The following is a 25,609-nucleotide window of genomic DNA, read 5'->3' as shown; positions in this document are numbered from 1 at the left end:
GATTACAGGAGTGGGCCAGCAATGCCAAGTTTCTTATTGAAAGTTTTAAGAGGTGTTATTCATCAAATATGTACTTTGAAAATATTTTCTTCTATACTATACCTAAATTTTCATTCTCTTAATATTATCTTATGGAATAAAAAATATGCCTGGACATGATTTTTAATTAAACTGGACTTTAAACAACACAGTGAGACCCAAGGAGGATATTCTTAGGGGAGGATCACAAGCACTCAATGGCTATGTGCATATGATCATACAAAATGATGCTTATCAAAATGAACCCCAAGGAAACAAGATGTTTTTTATTGTACTGTTTGTGGTTATACCAGTCTGAACATGAAGTCCAATTTATAAATTGTTCTCTAATGAGCCATAACTTAGATTGTTTTTGAATTTTTATTGTTATTATAAAGGTGACATACAGAAGGGTTACACTTACATTAGTCAGATAAAGAGTCCATTTCTTTTTGGATAATGTCACTCACTCCCAGTTCTTCCCTCCTAACTTAGATGTCATAGCGTAAAAGTATTTTCTGGACCCATGGTTACAAAGATTTTCTCCTAGATGTTCTAGGAGAGGGTATTTTGTTTTCTGAGAAAAGGTTTCACTGTATAACCCAGGCTGACCTTGAACTGGAGATTCTCCTGCCTCAGCTCCCAATTGTCAGGGTTACAGGTATGCATCACACATCACCTGGCCTTATTTTCATGTTTTTTAAATAAAGGTCTATAAGCCAGTCATTTCTTTATATGATGAAATAGATTGAAGTCTAATTTTTGTACATGTATGTCTAGTTCTAGCATCATTTGTAAACATGTTCCTTTTCCATCAAATTACCTTAGTTTTAGTGATACATACCACTATTCACATACATGCACACAGAACTACCTGAATCTCTGGGTAAAGTATATTTCTGACCATGGACTATAGACAGAAAATTGAAAACCACTGCCATACTGGATGCCAGTGGCTCATGTATACAATCCTAACTAATCAGGTGTGTGAGATCTGGAGAATCATTGTTCAAAGCTAGCCCAGGCAGAAAAGTCCACTAGATTCCCTCTCCAACTTATCAGCAAAAATGGGCTTAGAGGCACACCACAATTGGTAGAACACAAGCAAGCAAGCTAAGCAAGAGCTCAAGGCCACGAGTCAAACTCCAGTACCAGCAAAATAAGAGAAGAGAAAACCACTGCAATAAAGGTCACCTGAATTATTGCTTCTATTTCCCTGTCTTCTGGTCTGTTAGTCACACTCCTCTGTCACATATATACATTCACTCTTGCTCATTTCCATTTTCACTATTTCTTTAGAATTCTATTTTCTGTGGAAGTACATTTATGTTCACTCAGGAAACTACTGTTCTGTTTCTTCAGTTTTTTCCTGCTCCTCTCTGCTACCAATTGAAATAATGAAACAATTTATTTCCCCCACCAAGTTTGTATTGGTATTGATCCCGTGTGTAATCCACACTCTGCCCTTTCATTTCATGTTTTCACAGCAAACCATTTCCTTTTCCATTTGCTTCACTTTATTGGACATATGATGACATGGAAAAGAGAGAACCGTCACACTTCTCCAGGACTATCATAACTGACCTCAACCTGCTTCAGAATAATGTCTCTGAGGCTCAGGTTTCTTTTTTGTTATTGTTTTTTAAACTAAATAACCAACAAAAAACCTGAAAGGAAATCTAACAACTTCAAATGTGTTGCCAGAATGAAGCAGGATATTTCTTTTCACACATGAGCATCATGCCCAGTCCTGCTTCTGGCATGTTTTAGCTACCCGATGCCAGCTATTGTTCTCATAATGTGTGCCTTCTAAACATTTCTGTCATCTCCAATGCTGCCAGCGCTGTTATAGCTAGCACAGAGTACTGGACTGTGGAACTGAATGCCTTCAACTCCTGTGGTAAGAAATGCTTAGTGACAGGAACAGGGAGACATAAAAAAAAATCTTCAAAAATCTCTCTCCCATTAATAAGATGGACCAAAAAAAATCTTCTCTCTAAAGAGAATATTGCTATTAGAACTGCCAATTTAGCTGAGCGCTGGGAGCTCACACCCATAATCCTAGCTACTCGGGAGGCTGAGATTTGAGGATCACAGTTTGAAGCCAACCTGGGCAGAAAAGTTTGTGAGTTTCTTCTCTCCAGTTCACCAGCAAAATGCAGGAATTAGAGCTATGGATCAAGTAGTAGATTGACAGCCTTGAGGGAAGAAACCAAAGGAGAATTTGAGGCCCAGATTTCAAGTACCAACAAAAACAAAACAAATGAAGAAAAAAAAAACAGTCTCTTCACAAGAAGGTTAGAACTGTAGCTCAACCTACCATTCAAATCCACAGAATGTTTTGTAATGCTGACAGGCTGAGAACTTTCTAATTTAGCCCTGACAACAAAGTGTAGGATACAGAAAAAGGATTTGTATTGCACTTAAAGTTGTCACCATTTGAATCCACTTGCAGATGGACTAGAGACTATCTGAACCTATTCTCTATGTACTAATATTAAAATCATCAAGAGCCACCAGATTCCTAGATTGCTAGCCTGTGTAGATGCTGCTAGGTTATAAATCACTGAAATTATGGCATTTGATTCATTAGTTTTATTTTTTGCATATCATACTCCCACAAATATATTCATTTAAATTTTTACACAGTAAGCTTCTAGCTATTCCTCACTATGATTAATTCATTATTTTTAATCTTAATGGGACTGGTATTGAAACTATCAATCAAGAACATTTAATTTAGTGGGACAACAACAAGGAAGGGAAGGGGTAACAATGATCGACAAGTAATGTACTCATTGCCTTACTCATGTAACTGTAACCCCTCTTACAGCATCTTTACAACAAAATAAAGAAAAAAGGAACTTTTAATTACTAGTTCCTCCTAGAAACTTGGTTAAAAACCCATCAACTGGGAGGTGTGTATATTTGGATGATTCAATATCGTATTAATATGAACTTAACTGAACAAGTCTACAACTAGTTACTCATGAAAGAGCCCCACTTTTGGTGGGATGTTTCACAAGCACCAGTCCAGTGATTTATCTAAGCAGAACTTCCTGAGTGGCAGGTCTTTCTATTGATTGCTATCAGTGACAAGATGTTCACAACTTTGGTAATTACTCACTGCTACACCACCAGATGAAGTTAGTATTTTATGACTATTGTTTTTGATAGGGTACATGACACAACACCCCAAAATTTGACACCAAGGCATTTTCAAAAACAGAAGGAGAAAGAGGACTCTGAACTTCTCCTACCCCTTCTCCCTTGAGTCAAGCCATTAAAAAATTATCTGAATTCCTCTTTAGCAATTCATAAAACCTTCACATCAGAGGTGCTCAGTCCTTAGGATGCAAAGATGCTTATAATCCTAGCTAATCAGGAGGCTGAGATCTGAGGATTGTGGTTCAAAACCAACCTGGGCTGGCTTATCTCCAATTAACTACAAGAAAATTGTAAGTGATGCTGTGGCTCAAAGTGGTACAGCTTTAGCCTTGAGCAAAAGAGTTCAGAGTTAGTACCTAGGCTCTGAGTGCAAGCCCCATAACTGACAAAAAAAAAAAAAAAAAAAAAAGAAGGCTCACTTTTTTTTAAGTGCTGGGGATCAGGGCTTGAATATGCTTTACTACTTTACATCTAAGCTATCCCCTCATGCCACCAAGAATCTCAATAAAATTATCTAAAAACTCCCTCCGGTTTATTAGTATTACCATTGTCCTCCAATTACATTTCTCCATGATTGCTCACTCTATTAACTTTAAATATAAAAATACCCAGGTTGTTCCTTCCACCCAAAACCTAATAAACCTATCAATAAATAAACAAAGAAGTTCAAGAGAGATGTCTCAGAAAAAGTAAGAATGGCAAATGAACACATGAGGAAACGTTCAACATCTCTGCCCATAAAGTAAATGCAAATCAAAACAAAACTGAGCTTCCCTCTCACCCCACTTAGATTGTTCAACATTGAGAATTTGAACAACAACAAATGGTAATGGGGATGTGGGGTAAAAGGAACCCTATTACACTGTTGATGGGAATATAAATTAGTACAACTACTCTGGAAGGCAGGTTGGAAGTTCCTCAAAAACTAAACATAGTATCACTCTTGAGCATCTACACAGAATATCATAAATCAGGATATGGTAAAGGTACTTGCAAATCCATGTTCATTACTACACTATTCACAATAGCCAGGTTATGGAAACAGATGCCCTACAATAGATGAATTGATAAAAAATGGCACATATATATATATATATATATATATATATATATATATATATATAATGGAATTTTACTTATCCATTAGAAAGAAACTCAAAATCCGTTAGGAATTTTACTCACTCATGTTATGTCATTTTCAGGGAAATGAATGGACCATTCTAGAACAAATTATGTTAAGTAAGGTAAGTCACGCTTTGAGAGACAAATGGCTCATGTTTTCTCTCATATGTGGATACTAGAGCTAAACTAAAACTTAACATGATAACGTATGTAGGACTCGAAGTATTCACATACAATCATACTAAAGGAGGATACTCTTGGGGAAAAGCCCAAAGGCATAATTTTTCTGAAAATCTAAAATACTATTTATCAAAATGAAGCTAAAATACTATTTATCTCAACTATTTATCTATTACATCTAAAATACTATTTATCAAAGTGAATTCCAGGAAATGGAAGCATGGGTTTTTATTGTTGGATATTGTTTGTCAGTCAGAAGATAACTAATCTAACATGAGGTAGCACATCTATGTAGAGGAAAAAGTAGCAGCTTTAACATGTGGATCAGTGTAGCACTCCTGGCCCAAAGCAAGGTACTGTTGAACTTGTTACTTATTCCTACAACTGCCCTTAGTGTCTGGAGCTAATTGCTCACAATCAGATCCCTTTGAAAGAGAGATTATACTCTGCCAGACTGTGTTGCCCTTGCTAACATCTCCAGAGTTTCTAAGTTTTCATTCAACATAATGCTTGATTTTGTCCTTATTATGGCTTTGACTGATATATTGACCATGAAGACAAATTGTGGTCCCTCTACGTGGTGACAGGTAGAATCACCAGGATTTGTTCTGGTTTTCCTCCAGATACAAAAGAAACTTCATGCCAGACTTTTAAAATCATAATGACCTTAGGCTTAGCAGAAAGCAAGCGGATTAAAAAACAAACAAACAACAAACAGGGCTGGTAGAATGATAGAACACTTGCCAAGCAAAGCCTCAGGTTCAATTCCTAAAATAAAATAAAACATAGCTAGGTCAACCTCACAGAAGCATGGAAATTGAAGAGTTGAAGAGACCAATATTGCTAGTCTACCCACCATGAGAGAGAACTCAAGCTCTCCTCTATTCTATTCTTTCTATTTTTTAAAAAAATTATTGTAAAGGGTTTTTATTGTACCAAAAATTTAGTTACATAAGTGTTATTGATACAAATCTTTTTGACCAGTTTCATCCCCTCTCTCATTTTCTCCTTGTTCAGGCTCCCTTCTTAAACAGCCTCACTCAAAGGAGAGTTACGGGCAGTCAAGCTGGTATGGATTAATATTGTTAACCAGTATTTCACTTTGCTTTCCTGAGTGCCAGTGTTATTTTACTATAGTTTCATAGAACAATGGTTCCATGGAACATAGAACAATGGATGCTACCTGTGTTTCCTTTTAAAATTTGATTCAGATATATTTAAGCCTGGTGTGGGTAGCTCACACCTAGCTATTCCGAAGGCTGAGATCTGGAGGATCAAGTCTCAAAGTCAGCTCTGGCAGAAACTCCATCTCCATTTAACTAGCATAAAGCTAGACTATATGTGTAGCTCATGTGGTAAAGCTCCAGCTAAGCCAGCAAGTAAAGTTAGTGCCAGGCTCTGAGTTCAAATCCCCAGTACCAGAACACAAAGAAGAATGCCAAATTTTAAGCATGACCTTGTGTCTCATTATACTAAGGAACCAGAAGGACTGACAATTTGTGATTTACCGCTCCCTCCACATGAAGTTAATGCATACTGTTTATTCAGAAGCTGTAGCTTCTGAAGGGTCAGAAGTCCCAAGTCACTTTGACCACAAATTAACTTACACACCAATACTAATAATGCTATTATTCTGATTCTTTTTAGTTTGTTTGTTTGGCTGTGGGTCATGAACTCTGAGCCTGGGCGCTGTGCTCAAAGCTAGCTCTCTACCACTTGAGCCACAGCACCACTTCTGGTTTTCTACTGGTTAATAGGAGATAAGAGTTTCATGGACGTTCCTGCCCAGGCTGGCTTTGAACCTTAATTCTCAGATCCTAACCTCCTGAGTAGCTAGAATTACAGGCATGAGCCACCAGTGCCCAGCTCTATTATTCTGATTCTTAAAGCATTACTTAGGGACTCTGGAATTGAAACTTATATATTTCTAATATCAATGACACATTTTCACTTCCACGTTCTTTGAAGCCCTGTTCACAACAGCTATGAAATGGAAATAACCTAAATGACCATCAATGGATGAATAAAGAAATTGCTGTGCATATACATCATGGAATACTATTCAGCTCTAAAAAGAATGGAATCTAGTTATTTACAACTACGTGGATGGAACTGAAAGTACTATTCTAATAAACCAGGCACAGAACCAAAAAAACCCCACATGATCTCATTCATTCATGAAATATGAACAAGTTAACCCCACAGTAGTTGAGAGTAGAATTGTGCTTACCGGGGTCTGGGGAGAATAGGAGGGAGAAATGGGGAAGTGGATCATGGAGTACTAAGTTACAGCTAGGTGTGAGAAGTCAGGTGACTGTAGATGACAATTATGTAATACATTTCAAAAAAACTAGACACAAAGATTTTGGAAGTTTTCACCATGAACAAAGGAGACAGACTTATTAACCTAATTGAAACATTATACAATATCACATTAGCCCATTAATATGTTCAATTCTATATTTTTATGTGTTTTATAAAGAAAGGACACCAAGCTGCTGCTTTTAAGGGAAAGAAGAGACTTTTACCTTAGAGGTCTACATGTGGTTGCTATTGAGAATCTCTGAGAAGGGGTAGTGAGGATCTACCATTGAGATTTCTAGTGATTTCTGCAGTAGAGACCAGTCTTAGGCTAAAATAAATAGATGCTTATTATATTATTTGATATATGAACTTACTCAGATTGATGGTTGTGTGGGAATCACAATCTGGTTCACATTCTTATTCCATACAGCATTATGGGCAGAAACACCCACTTTCTCCAGGCCATTCTGAAGGGGCTTTGCTCAAGCATAGCCTACAGAAGTAAGCAGAGACAACCTTGTGCCCTGGGTGTGGGTCCCACTTCCAGCACATAGCCATCCAACTGCCAAAAAATTCTCATAACAGAAGCACAATCTATTTTTGGACAGTTCTGATTTTTCTTCCCTGCAGTGAATTGAAATCTGTTCCTGTAACAGTCACACGCTGGGCCAAAGTCTGGATTGCAGTTAGACATCTCTCTGCCTTCTAGACAATAAGGGGCTGAGCTGAGGCTCCTTTGCAAATGACTCTTCTCCATCTCTTGCAGGTGTTCTTCACAATCTGTGTTTCTCAGCTTCTGAACCACACTGCTTCTTGGTACCCTTATAATTTACTGTCTCCCTTGATGTATGGCACACATGCTGAGTGCCAGTGGTTCATGCCTGTAATCCTAGCTACTCAGAGGGCTGGGATCTGAGGATTGAGGTTCCAAGTCAGCCTGGGCAGAAAAGTTTGAGAGGCTCTTATCACCAATTAATCACCATAAGGCTGAAAGTACAGCTGTGATTCAAATGGTAGAATGCCAATCTTGAGCAAAAAAAAGCTAAGTGAGAGTACTAGGCTCTGAGTTCAAGCCCCAGTATTGGTGCATGTGTGTGTGCACGCACACACACACTAACACACACTCACACAAATGTGGCACACATAATCCAAAATAATGTTTCAGTGTGGTCCAGGGCAGAAGTCCATTTAGGGAACATGGTACTCCATTACTGTCCTCATTGTAACATTGGCATCTCTTCAATTTACAATCATCCCCAGGCTCCACACCAGTCAACTGCATCACAACTTACTTGCCACCTTTTACTTGGACAAATTATTAGTACTAAATACAGAGTTGATATTGATTCTTATTAAATTACAAGTTAATTTTTATAAAGGATAATATCTATTATAATTAAATTATCACTTACTTGCTCACTTTCTTTTAGGTTTATACCTTCTGCAATGCTAATATCATATCTCTATGCTAGTGCTAATATCTGTCTGCATCTGATACCAATAACTCGTGTCTATCATCCTAGTTATTCAGAAGGCTGAGATCTGAAGGAGCACAGTTTAAAGCCAGCCCTAGCAAAAAGGTCTACTGACTCCATTTCCAAAATTATTCTTAAAAAGTCAGGCTGTAGATATGGTTCAGGTATGAAACATAAGATGAGCAAGCAATCCAAGAAAGCATGAAGCCCTGAGTTCAAACTTCAGTACCACAAAAAAATAAGTCACTGAAAAAACTGTTGAACAACACTAACTTCTGCTCTGATACTTCAGTTATTAAACATCAAAGAAAGCTTGAAAATGGAGCACAAGTCTGGCTTTCAACTGACATAGGCCAAAAAAATTAAAATGCTACAGTGGCTATAAACAATTCCTTGGAACACTCATAATGCCTAGTAAGTATTAAATATGTGACATGAAGCCCTATGCTTAGATGTGTATAGAAGGAAATGGCATAAGAATAATATAATTTAAAGCTTTTTATTATGAATTTGGATTAATGGAACTATTTTCAGGGTTACACTGTTCTGAAAAGCAGTACTAGAAAATTTAGTGGCAATTTTTGAGCTATTTTGTGTTGAGTTATTTGAGTTTTTGAGTTATTTTCTTTATAAAACCCATTCCTCAGTGCATTGGCTGAAGCCAGTAGGGACATCAAAAGCTTAGAGAGACTCCACCCAAACATTGCGTGGGTATGGTGATGTGAGCTGTCATCCTGAGAAGACACAAGAAAGCACAGATAGGAGGAAGTGATAGAGTACCAAGTGTGAGGCCTTGAGTTCAATCTCCAGTACTGCAAAAAAGAAAACAAAATTCCTGAAATCCATAATAATTAAAATAATATAAAAAAGAATTATGGAACATACAGACTATATGAAGATCCCCTGAATGCCCTGCATGGTTACGCACAATTCAGAGTTGGAAGCAAGTATTCTCAGGATCCCAAACACCAGAGCTCAATTCTAGAGGCGATTTCTGAGAGGATAAACATCCTCTGACAAACATCCTGACTCATCTACTACTACCATAGTATATTGAAGTGTGTGTGTGTGGGTGGGGGGTGTATTGCTCAGAATCAAAGGCAAGGCCTGCTGTGTGTTAGTGGCTCATGCCTGTCATCCTAGCTATGCAGAAGGCAGAGATGTGGAAAATCAAGATTTAAAGACAGCAAAGATAGAAAAGCCTTCAAGATTCCATGTCTATTTAGTCAGCAAAATGCCAGCTTAGAGGCATGGCTCAATGGGTATAACACCAACTTTAAGCAAGGAAACTGAACAAGAGTGCCCTATACTTGGATACTCACATACAAATAAAAAACAGAGCCTCACATATAGTAGGCAATCTCTCTACCACTGAGATATACTCTGCAGTTGAAATAATTTTTGACAGTTATATTTATATAGCATCAGTGACAGTTTATTTAAATTTCACATCAAAAACATTATTGCACATTGTTCTATTATTGACAAATCAGAAGTGAATTCTCCTTGTGGAGGTCAGGCATCTAAGGCCAAGATGCCAACAGGACTGCTGTCTGGAGGTCTGTCCAGATGGCCACTTAACTTGCTGTGTATGCATATGAATTTTCCTTCATGAAGGGCACAGAAAGAAAACTCTGACTTCCTCTATGGAACCCAGTTTTATCACATAGGGATCCTACCCTGTTGACCTCATTTAACATGACTTACCGCCATAAAGGCCTGAATAGAATTTGTGTTGAGATCTCAACATATGAGTGAAAATTCAATCCACAGAAATATGCAATGGACTAGCATTGAGCCATAAAAAAGAAGGAAATTTTGACTGATGGTCCTTGAGGATACAATACTAAGTAAGCTAGGCACCAAAGACCAAGACTGCAGGATTCCATTTATGTGACTCCTAGAGTAGCAAAACTCACTGAGCTAGAAGGAACAATAGTGGATGTCACAGGCAAGAGCAGTGGGAAATAGTACAGAGCATCCGTTTTACAGGATGAGTGGTAGAAACAATGTGAACATACCTCATGCCATAAGTGTATACAAGAAATTCCTGCATGGACAATTGTGTGCTCTGTTGACTGTACTTTTTAACAAAGGAAGCTAATAAGTAAAGTACTCAGATTATATCACTGTGGTGTGTGGGGAGGGTGTGAGTGGGTAGGTGTGTCTTGGGGTTTGAACTCAGGGCCTGGACATTGTTCCTGAGTTTTGTGCTCAATTCTAGGGTTCTATGAGCCACAGCTCTTTCAGCCTTTTTTTTGTGTGTGTGATGGTTAGATGGAGATAAGAGGGTCATGGAGTTTCCTGCTGGTGCTCGCTTCAAACCAGGATTTTCAGATCTCAGTCTCCTGAGTTGGTACGATTAACAGGCATGAGCTATCAGCACCCAGTTTCACCTAAGTTTTAAAAGGCACTCTTGATGGTTCACTTAACTTGATTAGATTCCCCAAGGTCACTCTTCAATCTGCTTCTCCAGACACAAAGACGAACACATACACAAAAAATGCAAGTGCATGCGCACATGCACGCACACACACACACACACACACACACACACACACACACACACACACACACACAGTGTTGCTTAACAGGTCTTCAGTCATCACCCACTAGTCCAAGTCTTCCTTATGTTCTTTTTTTCCATTTCCTGAATGTCTGTTCAAAGGTATTGGAGAGGTTTTTAGGTTGGTTTGTTTTTAACCACTTACCTTTCCCTAGAACCTCCTACATTATCTTCGGATCACAACCTGAGTTTTCCTATAGGACATCATCACAGTGACAGTACTGATATTTATTGTGATATTTACTGAATTATGGGGAAATAGATTGGGAGACTTCCAGGTCTTGTGAGAAGGTAAAAACCAATATTGTCAGTTGTGTTTGTGTCAGTTGGTGCTTAAGTAGAAAATTCCACAGTCATCAAGTCTGTTTCTTTCCCCTCCATGACTGATGTACAAATGAAGGAGATACCTAGATCCCAATGCAAGAAACACTTGTAAATAAATGATGGCATTTGTATTGTTGTGAAAATAATTCCCTGACTGAAGGGAGAAATCAATGTCTCATGCAAACCAGTCATGTGCAGACCTTCAGGCAGCACATTTGGGGGTACCATTACATTATAACAGAAAGAATTATCTTTTAAAATAAAGATAAATTTTCCATTTAGACAGAATTATTTTTCAAGTATGCAGTAAAATGTGTTTTGTGTGTGCCAGTACTGGGGCTTGAACTCAGGATTTTGAGCTCCCACTTGACTATTTTTCTCCTCAAGCCTGGCACTCTACCATTTGAGCTAAACACTTTCTAGCTTTTTACTGTTTAATTGGAGATAAGAGTCTCTCCGAATTGTTTGGGTAGGTTGGCTTTGAACCATGATCCTCATATCTCAGCCTTCTGAGTAGCTAGGTTTACAGGCATGGGATATTGGAGCCCAGTATCAAATCACAGCAGAACATTCTGAAGTGAAATGTACTCGCCACCATTTTATCCGTTTTGTGAAGCTAGGACCAAAAACTCTTGATGCAACTAATGTTGCTCTATCTTTAAGGCCTTTGCTAGGATTATAATACAAAATTTGACTTGCTAGACTGAGAAAATAGAAATAGTCTACCCTATTAGAAAGATGAGAATAGAAACAAAGAAATTTAGTTTCTCAAATGCTTTCCAGTGTTACTTACATATAAATATGAATAATGTATTTTCAAATACTAACAGAAGACTACAGACCTAAGGTTCTGTGCACTGAGAATTATAAATGATTACTAGTAAGTGCCTAGAATATTATATTGATGGTTGAGAAAGCAAAGGGTCAGGGTGAGGCCATTTCTGGGGGTACTTATACCCTAGCTGAGAAAAGAGTCTCACATACAGAGCAAAGGAAGGCTAGACTCCCTGCACAGAAAGCAAATTCAGAGACCTGCACAGTGGCTCACTCCTGTAATCCTAGCTGAGACCTGAAGGATCACATTACAGTAAAAAAAAGTCTGTGGGATGCTATCACCAGGTTAACTAGCAAATAAGCCAGACTTGGAGGTGTGGCTCTAGAATGCCAGCTGTAAGCAAGAAAGCCAAGTGAGAGTTTGACACTCTGAATTCAAATCCCAATCCCAGTATCACAGACACACAAACACAGACACACACACACACACAGACACACACACACACACACACACACACACACACACACACGAACAGATTCAAGAAGGGTGTGACCAGTGAGTTGTAGTCATCAAAACTGCAAGTCCTGAGCAAGGATTGGACAAAGGGGTCAATCAACACACAAGTTTTACCAATGAAAATTTGCTATTTAAAAAAACACAGGGGGCTGAGAATGTGTCTTAGTGGTAGAGTACTTGCCTTGAGCAAAAGAAGCTCAGGGACAGTGCCCTGGCCCTCAAGTTCAAGCCCCAGGACTGGCAAAAAATTCATATATATACATATATATATATAATAGATCATATGTATATATATATATATGATACTCACAAGACACTATGTTGGAAATGAACTCTACAACTTGGGGGAGGGGAGTCGTGGGGGGAGGGAGAGTGGGAGAAAATGAGGAAAAGGCTAACATTGTTTGACAAGAAATGTACTCATTACCTTAAGTAACTATAACACCTATGTACATCACCTTTACAATAAAATTAAATTTAAAAAATATATAGGTGTACAAGGCTGGGCTCATGCTTGTAATCTATTGTGCTCTGGCTTCTCTGAATCCCATCCATCCTCTAGAATGGATGTGTTGGGACCAGAAGGCTGGCCTGGCTAGGGATCAAAGAGTGACCTATTTATCAAGTTTTAACACTACCATTCCATAACCTAGGAACTGCTGGGAGAGCAGGTCTGCCTGGACCAGAGTATGGCTATGACTGGAATGAGAAAGGGTCATCCTTCTAAAAGAGAAGGAGCTGCAGACACAGCACAGTTGTAGGAATGTATAAACAAAAACCTTGGCTCCCAGGTCTGCTGGATTTGCTTCTTGAAAGGAGAGGGAAGTAAATTGGTTTTGCATTGGAGCTGAATTTCAAAGCTCCAATCAAAATTTCTTAAATGCCCTTTGGTAGGAAGTAAAAAAAAAGTCAACAGAAATGAAGTAAAGTTGTAATTTTTAGTGTGTAGCTTCATCTTCCTCATCATTTTTCCCCGACAGTACTAGGAATTGAACTCAGCACCTTGCACACAAGTGATCTACCACTTGAGCCACCCCACCCCCAGCCCTATCTGACTCATATTTCCACCCAACATAACTATAGGAAAGAGAGAAGGTGAAGAGATGGGAGGGGGTGAGGAGAGGAAACCAACACAGAGGTGAAGAGTCTATCAAGAGTATACCTTGCTAAGGAAGAACACAAATCTACCACGGTATAAGAGTCTCTCTGGATGAGCAGGAAGAGGATGAACTGTGATGACAGCGCTGTCTTTAAAGCTGTCTTATATTAGAGTCACTTACTCCACTGTATTTATTCAGTTGTGTCCAACTTAGATGTGGGAAAGTGAACACCACAAACTGACACATCTCTTCACTTGGACCTCTGACTTGGACCAAGCAGGGGTGATGAGTGGGTCATTTCCTTTCCTTTTATCTCTGGGGCTAAACTGCATCCTCTCTGTGAACTCTGATTTAATAGAAGGTTTTTACTTTCTCTTCTATACATAGTTTTCCTATAGGCACAATGTCAGTCTCAAATGATGGCTTCAACTTACAACAGGTTAAGCCAAGGCACTGTTATTATTTCAGGAGATTCAGTGGTGATGTGAATGCTGACATGTGTAATTTTTACCCTACCTTTAAGTCATATTGCCATCACCACACAAAACTGAGCGAATAAATTCTTATCCAAATTTGGATAGTCTGATTTAAAATAAAGAGTAGATGTTATGTATAAATATCTCTGTCTTCCAAATCCATCTTCCATTAAAAAGAAAAGTAGAGGGTCAAGTGTGGTTGTGTATAACTGTAACTTCAGCTACTTAGGGAGTAGAGGTAGAAAGTTCCAGGTCAGCCCAAGCAGAAGTGTAAGACTATATCTAAAAACTAATCTAAAAACAAATGGAGGAGAGGTTTGGCTCAAATGCAGAGTACTTGTCTAGCAAGTTCAATGCCCAGTTCAATTTTCTAGCTGGGTTCAATTCCCACTGCTGCCAAAAAAATAAAATAAAATAAAACAAAATAAAAAGGAAGCTAAGAGCAAGAGGGCCAATTCCCTACCAACTGGAGAAATCTTTGCATAGGAGGGTGCTGTGGATAAGGACAGCCATGTGCCTGTTAGTTATGCTTCTGGATGTTAGGTGTCATATAGAAATAAGGACATGAAGCCGGGCACTGGTGGCTCACGCCTGTAATCCTAGCTACTCAGGAGGCTGAGATCTGAGGATCGCGGTTCAAAGCCAGCCGGGGCAGGAGAGACCGTGAGACTCCTATCTCTAATAAAACCACCAGAAAACCGGAAGCGGCGCTGTAGCTCAAGTGGTAGAGCGCTCGCCTTGAGCTGAAGAGCTGAGGGATAGCGCCCAGGCCCAGAGTTCAAGCCCCACGACGGACAAAAAAAGAAAGAAAGAAAGAAGGACATGAACTTGAAAAGCAGAGTTTAGACGGCATCAGCACACGAAGCAAGCATGCTGCTTCCCTTCTATCCCTAACACAGCAGGTCCTGCCCCTTAATCTGGATTGGTCAGGCTCAGGGTTCACAGTCTCTCATGATTGGCTACCAACTAGCACTTGAACCAAGGGCAGGGAGTTTTGTAGGTGGCCTCTTAATGAACAAAGACACAAAGGATTCCATAGGAAGTCTAATGGGCTCTTAATAGAATCCCCAAGTTCACTTTGGCAAGCAAGTTTCACAATGGGAGGAGGATTTAAGCAAAGCAAGAATCCAGAAAAAGAATCAAGAACAGAAAGAGTAAAAATGGAGTCTTACAAAGGAATGTTCTTTGATAGAAAAAAACTACTTTCTACAGGCCTTATCTCAAATCCTAAAGGCAGAGACTTGCTCTCCCCAGACATTGATCTGGGAATGTGCAGCCTGTTCCCAATGGGCTCAGACCTAGAGCTCTAGGATGAGTCTCAGCAGAGAATTGCTTATTGAACCATGATTAATAGGCTTCTTGATTAATATATAGATGAATGTAAATAGCTTCTTACTTTATAATATTCACAAAAACAATCTACAGCTGGGCTCACGCCTTTTATCCTAGATACTCAAGAGGCTGAGATCTGAGGATTGCGGTTCAAACCCAGCCCAGACAGGAAAGTCGATGAGAACTTACCTCCAATTAACCATACAGAAAACCAGAAGTGGCTCTTATGGCTCTAAGTGGTGCCTTAAACAAAAGAGCTCAAGACAGCACCTAGGCCTGGAATTCAAGCCCCATGACCACCACCACCAACATATAAAGCACAATTCCACTTGTGCCCTGCCAGCAGAGGAATTCATTCACACAGTGTCGTCCCCCCCCCCCCCGCCCCCCCGAAACTCATTCTAATTCATCTTCTGAGAGGTAGTCAACCTAGGTCAATGGTAAGCTTCATTTATTTGTTGTCCCAGCATAAAGGAGTTTATTTCTTTTTTGAGCAAAGAAAATGGAAGTTTCTGCATTCTGGAAGGATTGGGTCCTTTGTTTGTTGTGTGTCCATGCAGACAAGGAGCCTATATTTCTCAGCACTCACACAGGGTCAAATGGGAGGTGTGCACACACACACACATACACAGAGCTCAGGTACACACACATATATAGCTCAGGTGCACATACACACACACACTGATGAGGAGAAGGCAATTATGGCTCAGAATGGATCTCAAGGGAGTACAGAATCCTCAGAAAAGGAAATGGACAAGTTCAACCTTAATCACTGGAATCCTGGGATATAGGTTTGAGGTCCTTTTATTCTCCTCCTCCTCTTCTCCTCCTCCTCCTTTTCCTTCTCCTCCTCCTCCTCCTCCTCCTCCTCTTCTTCTCCTTCCTCACTTTTTAGCCCAAATAACTAGGTATCTATTTTATTCTATTTTGTTTTTTTTTAATATAGTGATAACATCTTAGTTTAGAATTTGAACTTTGAAAGAGTTTAGAAATCTCTAAAAGAAAATGTGCCAGGTATTATTTCTTTTCCAGTAATGAATAATTTATTTACCTGCAGTTCTATCAGCATGGATCTCCCCTTAATTGCCTATAACTTTGCATAAATTTTCACTACTTAAATCTTTAAAAATCCTGTCACTAGTGTTACCATTCATTGCACCAAAAACTGGATACAACTTTTTGTGTGATCACTTACAGGATGGTATAATGCATACCAATTTGAATTATACAAACATTCCCATCCCTTGTTCAAATATGGACTTTTAAATTACTTTAAAAAAAACAATGGTTAGAGCTGGATACAATTATTCACATCTGTAAGCCTAGCTACTCAGGAGGCTGAGATCTGAAGATTGTGGTTCAAAGCCAACCCAAACTAAAAGATGTCCATGAGACACTGAGCTCTAATTAACCTCAAAAAGCTGATGTAGAGCTCTTGCTCAAGTGGTAGAGTGCCAGGCTTGAGCACAAAAGCTCAGGGACAATACCCAAGCCCTGAGTTCAAATCCTAGGACCAGCACATATGAAAACATGGTTGAGGGCCTGGGAGTGGTGGTACTTGCCTGTAATCCCAGCCCTTCAGGAAGTAGAGATAGTAGTCAGGAAGATAGTCAGAGGAAACAAAAGACCCTATCAGAAAAATAGGTTGGGTTGTGGACCCCAACTGAGAGATTGCTTGTCTAGCAAGCATGAAGGCCTGTGTGCAAACCCTAGTACTAACAAAATAATTAATTAAATCAGTGGTTGAGAGCTGGAGTTATAGATTAGTAGTAGAATGCTTGTCCAGCATGTGTGAGGTCATGAGTTAGATTGCTTGCACAGAAAAAAAAAATAATAATGGGCAATAGCCAGGTGGGTGATGCATACCTGTAGTCCCAGCTACTTGGAAAGCTGAGGTAGCAAGATCACTTGAACTCAGGAGTCTGAAGTCAGTCTGGCAGCATATTGAGACCTCAGCTCAACAATCAATCAAATCAACCAATCAATAGTTGTGAGTCAAGCTTTCTGGTCTGACTAGGTATGTGTTAGATCTTTAAAAAGTAGCAGAATTGATGCATCAAGGTGCAGATTGTGCAGGTTTCCTGGTATGTCTCATTAACATGCAGTCCCAGGAAAACAGGAGTCTGTGTTGGTCTGACAAGACAGAGAGGTGAGTGTATTTATGAAGTTGTTCCCAGAGGAGACAAGCACTTGACCAGGAAAACTAAGGAAGACCTCATTCGTGTGGTGGCCACTATCATATCTGTTAAGGGCAAGACAGAACACAAAGGGGTGTATTAGCAGGTTTGCTCTCTGCAAAATGTGTCACTAATGGTCCTGGCTCTCCAGGTCTCAGATAGCAATACAGGATTGCTTAGTTTCCATAATCCTATGACAAATCCCCCTAGAAAACTCCTTTTTATGTCGGTCAGATCCTAGTGATACTATTTCTTTTGAAGACTTTAGCTAGTAATTTTCCTCTCACTAGCTGCCCTCCTTCCAACTGTGATTTTTGTTTTGTTTTGGTGGGACTAGGGTTTGCAGGACCTTGCACTTGCAAGGGCTAAGTAGGTGCTCTAGCCCTTGAGCTATATATGCAATGAGTTTGGGAAACAGGGAAGCTGCTTCCCTATTCCTGGCTCTTAACTGCCATTTCCCAGATAGCTCACTTGACTTCCAAAAATAAGACAGAAATAAAGCAGACTCATCTCCCCCAGAATCCTGGCTTCTCAGGTCTAAGGTCAGATCCTATCCCACAGGGACCATGATCCTTCCCAGGCTGTTTGTAAAGAGAGTTGTTGGGGCTCTTATGATGATCATCTGATTCATCCCTTACTCCAGTACAGGACAGACCAGTCATTCTATTCTAATGACCACATCTTCAGAAATCTTGTAACTTCCCAAAATTACTTCCTTTATTTAAGAAGTGTTTCATCAAATAAATGATCTAACCAACTGGTTTGTGTGATGTCCCTTCAGGGTTGTTATTCTTGAAGGCATAGATATCTGTTGCTACACAAATTTCCCTTGGGTATATTTTTCTAGAAGGTGTTATCTGTGTTTGAAAGGGTTTTTTTAGTATGGTCTAGGAAGGGATCTGCCTTTTGCAAGATAATTGCAAGGAGTGGAGGCACATCTCCCTTTCACTTGCTGCCAATGAAATGGACTAGAATCCCAGGCAGCAGGTGTCCAGGGTAAAGTGCTACCTGGCTGGAGTTCAGCACATTCTGTTTGTCTAACTGTAGGAGAAGTAGGAAAGGAAGGAAAGAGACTCAGTGACAGAGGAATCTTGTGTAAAAGACTTCCACCCAGAATACCCTAAATATGATCTTTCTGACTTTTTAAAAATTATTTTATTATCTTTAAGTGGTTGTATAAAGAGGTTATTATTCAACTTCTCAGATTATAAGTACAATGCATCTTGATCACTATTACTCCTCTCATAATTCTCCATCACCCAACCCCTTCCCCTTCAATTTTCCTAGTTTCATAGGATATGTATTGAATCTTTCTATTCTTCCTGATTAGAAAACGTTAGTACATTTTCATCAACCAAGATTAGGTGAATGAAAGAGGCTTCTAGACAGATTTCTCAAATCTTCTAGTCTTCCGTAAAATACTTGCAATGGAACTTTGGTTTTCTTTTAGCATTTTTGAGATCAGGTTTTCAAGAAAAGCTAAAAGGCCAATGTTTAGCAGATTGAGAAATACATTTTTGTGTGAAGACTCCAATTATTTAAATAACTCCATCTCTGCTAGGTGCAGATGTCTCTCACCTACAATCCTAGCTAAACTGGAGGTTGCAATACAAAAACCTAGGCCGACAAACCCATAAGACTTATCTTCAATTAACCAGCAAAAAAGCCAGAAGTGGGAGTGTGGTTCAAGTGAGAGAGTGCCAGCTTCGTGCAAAAAAGGTAAAAAAGAGCTCAAGGCCCTGAGTTCAAACTAACACATAAAAATGTCATCTTCCAGGTTTTACAGTCAACAGCTTGCTTGAGTTGATAGCAATGTATGTTAGCTGACTCAGTTAACACAATTTATACACTAACCATATCCTCAGCCCAGGTTAGCTCCAGCCAACCCTGGGAAATAGATCTTACTCTTGCTATTGTACAAGTACCAAAAGCACAGAATGGTAAACCATGTCAGCCAAGGTCACACAAAAGATCAATGATGGAGCCAGGATGCACATATGCAGGACCAAGCAGACCTCTGGACCCAGAATTCTCATTGTAATTAAGACCCTCAGGGGAATCACATTCACAGTAAGGTTGTAGGTTATTTCTTACCCTATTTTTAAAAACACACTTGACACTTTAGACTTATTAAGAAAAAGTACAATTTTTGTATGATTTTTGTGGTTTTTTTTTCTAGGACCTTCTTTCCCAGATAAACCACCTTTTCAGGTGAGAGAAGTTCTCAGTGGTTGAATTCATATTATCTCAAAATCCTAGATAAGAATACTGATTCAAAAAAGCTAAGAGAAAAGCCAGCTCTCAGTTCTTGAATCAGGAGCATCATCTGGTCCCTGTCCTAGAGGTAGCACCATGGGGGCCCAGAGAGCATTTACCTCATCTTTGAATTGTGTTTTCCTACTTGTAAGCATTGATTTAAAGAACATTAACAAAATCTATGCAGTATCAATTTTGGTCAATTAAATTTAGGCCCAAAGAGACAAATAATTATTTGCCTTCATCACAGTTCATGTTATGAAGGTATTTATTGTTCTTTGTAAGAAAATAATAGCCAGAACCAGATGTGATGGTTCCTGTATTGCTACCTGCTATGAGGCTGAGGCCGGAGGATTTTAAGTCCCAGACAACCATAGGCTACATTTCTATATCAACAAAACAGAACAGAATAAAAGAAACAAATAAAAAAACATAATTTGGGGTGAGGGATAAAGCTTGCCTTAGAGATCATCTAAGGGGTTGCTGAAATGTTTTTCAAAGCGATGGAAATAAATACATGGGTGATGACTTAGACAGCCAATGGTTTAAGGTGGGATGGATTTAGAGTTGTAGTCACCTGTAAGTAAGGCCTAAATGTAATTCTTGTGCTTTTGTAAAAATCATAAGATGACTCGTAAAAGGAAACAAGTCTGGAGGAAAACAATAAATGCTCAAAACCCTTTTCTATTGGTACAACAGCAGGAACACCATCATCTCACATGCCCTCAGAGAGTAAATGTTTCTGCACCTGAATATAGATTGAGCAAGTTAATGTGGGATTATTGTAAGCAAACAGCTCATTGTATTCCATCAGAACATCATTTCCAATTAAGCCCCCCCCCCACTTTTTTTTTAGTTCTTGGGATTGAACCCAGGGACTCCTGCATGTAGTCTACCATTGAGCTACTCTGTTGTTGTTTTCCTGTCCTGGGGCTTGAACTCAGGGCCTGGGCACTGTCCCAGAGCTTCTTTTGCTCAAGGCCAGTGCTTTACCACTTAAGCCACTAAGCCACTGAGATAAGAGTCTCATAGACTTTTCTGCCCAGGCTGGCTTTGAGTCACAATCCTCAGATCTCAGTCTCTTGAGTAGATAGTATCATAGGCATGAGCCATCAGAGCCTCACTACCGTTGAACTACTGTAAGCCTCTAATTTTTTAACTTTTGAGGGGAGGTGCTATGACTTGAATTCAGGGCCTACACTCTTGTCTCTTACCACTTTACCACTTGAGGCACACATCCACTTCTGGCTTTTTGCTGGATAATTGAAAAAAAGAGTATCACAGGTTTTCTGTGACGACTGGCATCAAACAGCAATCCTCAGATCTCAGCCTCCTAAGTAGCTAGGATTATAAGCTTGAGCCACCACAAGCACCCAGCTTTAATTTTTTTTTGACTCAACCAAAGATTCATGATATAAAGGATATAAAGTACACTATAAATAAAAGGATATAAAGGATATAAAGTACACTATAAATTTTCAAATAACAGACCAAATCTTACTGGGTAAATTGCATGGTATGAAAACAGGATGCAATGCAGTTTAAAACAACCGACTGTCTCTATAATACTCAACCTGTAAGCTTTTTCATAGACTAGTTTTGAAAACTCTGAGGTTTTCCGTCATGGACTTCAGTCACATGACTGTAGCTGAATGAGCAGCAGTCAGATTGTTTGATTCTCTCCTCAAACAGGAAACCACTGGCAATTCAGTGTGAAGTCATTCTCTATTTTTAAAATAATTGAATTTGAGACCTAACTATTAGTGTGACAGTTTCACTGGGCAAAAAATGAGCTGAATAAATGTGTCTGGAACCCAGCTAATAGAGCAATATTTCTTTTTTTTGGTCGGTCGTGGGGCTTGAACTCTGGGCTTGGGCGCTGTCCCTCAGCTCTTCAGCTCAAGGTGAGCACTCTACCACTTGTGCTACAGCGCCACTTCCAGTTTATTGGAGATAGGAGTCTCACGGTCTCTCTTGCCCGGGCTGGCTTTGAACCGCAATCCTAAGATCTCAGCCTCCTGAGTAGCTAGGATTACAGGTGTGAGCCACCAGCGCCCGGCTAGAGCAATATTTCTGGAAATTACATATACATTCATTCACCTCTCCTACCACTTATGTTTCATTCAGCATATGGGTTTCCAGACATTTCCTAGGAGATATTTCTTTTTTTTTTTTATTGTGAAAATACTGTACAGAGGGGTTACAATTACATGGGCAAGATAATGAGTACATTTCTTTTTTTTTTTTAATTTAATTTAATTTTATTTGAGAACATACTGTACAGAGGGGCTACAATTACGTGGGCAGGATAATGCATACATTTCTTATCAAGCATTGTAGCCTCCTCCTTTGTTTCCCCTTCCCATCCCTTCCCATCCTCCCCTCCCCCCGCCCCTCCCCCCACCAAAGATGTAAAGTTCGTTTTCGACATAACGACTTGTACATCTCATTGTTGCAATGAGTCCACCTGTATCCCTATTTAAACGATTTGTTTTTCCCCTTCCCCTCCACAAATTATATCGACATCAAATACAGTGAAAGCAGGGGTTATACTGTGGGGGAGGGATATATAAAGCAACAAAGAAATAATCTTATAAATGTGTTAGAAACAATCGCATGAAAGAACAAAAACATTTGAATATATATCTTAGGGTTCATAATTCCCTAACATCACCTTATCTGACCTTTTCTGCTTGACTCAGACATATACTAGATAATGCAAATAAGGGGGAAACCATGGGACCTATGTTTCTTTGGGCCTGGCTTACTTCACTTTTCTAGGAGGTATTTCTAATCCTGAGAAGTTCTAACAATAGTCCTGGGATATGATCACTTCTTCAAACGGTGGGGCTCTGACCATGACTGAGTTGATTTCTCAGCAGATATTTGTTGACTATGTTACCTTTTTTATTTAGTCAGTAGTGTGGATATAATTACATGAATACGCCAAATAAACAGGAGCCAGCAGGGCTTCCTTAGAGCGCTATAAATCACTTAACTCTCAACATCCCCATCTAAACAATGTTAGGATATGCTAGGGTATTTGTTACTGTACTTTAGTGTTTTATTTTAATTTTTCTGGTAAGGGTCTCCCTGTGATGCCCATACTTGTCTCAGTTCCTGGGTCCAAGTGGTTCTCTAGCTTCAGCTTAAAATGTATCTGGGACTACAAGTATCACCACACCCACCTCTGAGATTTTTTTAAAGTCCTATACAGGTATTTACTATTCCATAAGTATCTTTCCTTTGGAAAAAGTAGAAATTCATGGGAGGAAAAATCTGAATTAAAAATCCAAAGCCAGCCCAGGCAGGAAACTCCAGGAGACTCTTATCTCCAGATAAACATAAAAAAAGGCAGAAGAGGAGATGTGGCTCAAGTGGTAGATTACCAGCCTTGAGCAAAACACCTCAAAGACAGTACCCAGGTCCTGAGTTCAACCCTAGGACTGGCAAAAAAAAAAAAAAAAAAAAATGTATTGTTAGCAGCTGAAGTGGAGCTTAGTGGTAGAACCACCCTGAGTTTTACAGAAAGCCCTGGGTTCTATCACCATCACTACCGAAACTTTTTTTAATAAATGTAATTTTTCTATCTTTAAAATAGTACAGGACCCAGAACTCAGTAAAGATACTACATTAATTGAATATACACAGGTGTTTTTAAAACATAACTATGCTCTAAAATATTTGTAAATCTCTTCATGATTTGGTTTATTATGTTTTCATAGCAAAGTCTTTAATGCAGAAATAACATTGCCTATAAAATTTCACTACATTATAGATCTTAGCATATATATGAATAATTGCTAACAAGTAGTTGTTTTAAAATTATACTTTGCTTTTTTTAGATTGAAATTCACAGGGCTGGGCACTGGTGGCACATGCCTGTAATCCTACCTACTCAGGAGGCTGAAATCTGAAGATCATGGTTCAAAGCCAGACCCAGGATAGAAAGCTGGTAAGATTCTTATTTCCAGTTAACCACTAGAAAATTGGAAGTGGAGCTGTGGCTCAAGGTGGTAGAGCTCTAGCCTTGAGCAAAAAAGCTCAGGGATAGTGCCTAGGACCTGAGTTAAAGCCTCATGATTGATAAAAAAAAAAAAAAAAAAAAAAAACAAGCAAACAACTCACAATTATAAAAAATACATGGATTTTGGAACTCAGTATTTGACTTGGGGAGGATTGACCAAGAAAAGGCATAAAGTAACTATAGCCACGTAAAAAATATTTACTGTTGTCATTTTAAAAGAATTTAGTTAAAGGAGTATATTTTGCAAACTATTATCAAGCTAGACACCAAATTAAAATACATTGAATAGAGAATATTTGGGAGATGTACTGGGAATTGCACCCTGGGCTTGGCAGCATCCTGAGCACCACCTTGAGCAATGCCCCACCACACACAGCCCCTGTGTGTGTATGTGTGTGTTTGTGTGTGTGTGTGTTGTGTGTGTGTGTGTGTGTGTGTGTGCACGCGCACGCATCTGTGTTTTCTAGGGCTTGAACTCGGGGCCTGTGCACTGCCCTTGAGCTTTTTTTTGTTCAAGGCTAGTGCTCTACCACTTGAACCACAGTTCCACTTCTAGCTTTGGGGCAATTAATTGGAGTCTTTTCTGTCCTATCTTTTCAGACTTTTCTATCCAAACTGGCTTCATACAGTAATCCTCAGATCTCTGCCTCCTGAGGAGCTAGGCATAAGTCACAGGCTCCCAGCATGACTAATTTTTAAACTCTTTTTAAAAGTTGACATAGAAGCTGAATCTGGGCAAAATTAATGAAATCCCATTTGAAAAACAAAACCAAAAGGGCTGAGCTAGGTGTCAGTGGCTCACACTTGTAATCCTAGCTAGAGGTTGAGATATGAGTATTACACAGGAGAGAGGAGAGAGAGGAGAGAGAGAGAGAGAGAGAGAGAGAGAGAGTATAAACTGGAGCCACTGACAGTTTTCCAGAGATAACCTTGATCTCTTTTATAACAGAAAACTAAATATATTTCTAGGAACCTCTACATCTAAGGGTTAATTTATGCTCTATGATATTCAAAATGAAGAGAAATGAGTAAGATAAAACCATATGAATGAGGGTTTTTTTAAAACTAGTTAGCCTCCTCCTCATTTCTTCTACATGATTTCTAAAGCCTTTTGGAATTGGATTTGTTTCTTTTGGATGTCATACTACACTGCAGTAAATATTTACATTGGAACAAGTCAATCCCCTTATATACTTGTTAAATTATAAGCTTTTAGAATAAAGAGAACATGTTACTTATTTTTCTAGCCATCAAAGCTCCTGGGCAACGTTTTGGTATTCTATTTGGATTCAATTTATATTTACTCAATTGGATTTCAAATCGATGTGATAAAAAAACAGTATCATAACTATAACCCCTCTGTACATCACCTTGACAATAAAAATGCATGAAAGAAAAATATACATATACTTTAAAACATATACTTTAAAAGGAAAAGTATCAAAATTTGGTAGAAAGTTAATACTTGAGGAATGATGGGATTAGTTAAGTGGTCAATGTTTATACAGACTGAAAATCATCACACAGAATATTGGAGATCCATCAGACATTAAAAAAAATCAGAACTATAACAAATGTAGTTACTCCTGATAAATAGAAAAGTAGTAGCAGTACATCTAGAGAAAGAGAAAGTAAAATTTGATTTAAAAAACAGACAATAAAATTATTATGGCACTTCAGAAAGTACCCTGAAGCCAACCTTAGAACCGTGAGAATACACCCCAGCTACTTTCATATCCTATTAAAATCTGTTTTTTTTAATGTCAACATTAAAAATAATTTTAGGTGATTTC

At 38.9% G+C, this 25,609-nt stretch overlaps 1 protein-coding gene across 1 annotated transcript in view; it reads right to left on the bottom strand.

Moving 5' to 3' along the window:
• Nucleotides 1–25,609, bottom strand: part of Spmip2 (sperm microtubule inner protein 2) — a 116,321-nt gene that overhangs the window by 75,989 nt on the left and 14,723 nt on the right. The window lies entirely within an intron of this gene.

This window comes from Dipodomys merriami, unplaced genomic scaffold (genome assembly GCF_024711535.1).
Source record: "Dipodomys merriami isolate MVZ:Mamm:240054 unplaced genomic scaffold, mDipMer1.0.p SCAF_9, whole genome shotgun sequence".
Taxonomy (NCBI): Eukaryota; Metazoa; Chordata; class Mammalia; order Rodentia; family Heteromyidae; genus Dipodomys; species Dipodomys merriami.
Note: the sequence above shows the minus strand (reverse complement) of the source record. Positions and strands in the feature narration are given on the sequence as shown.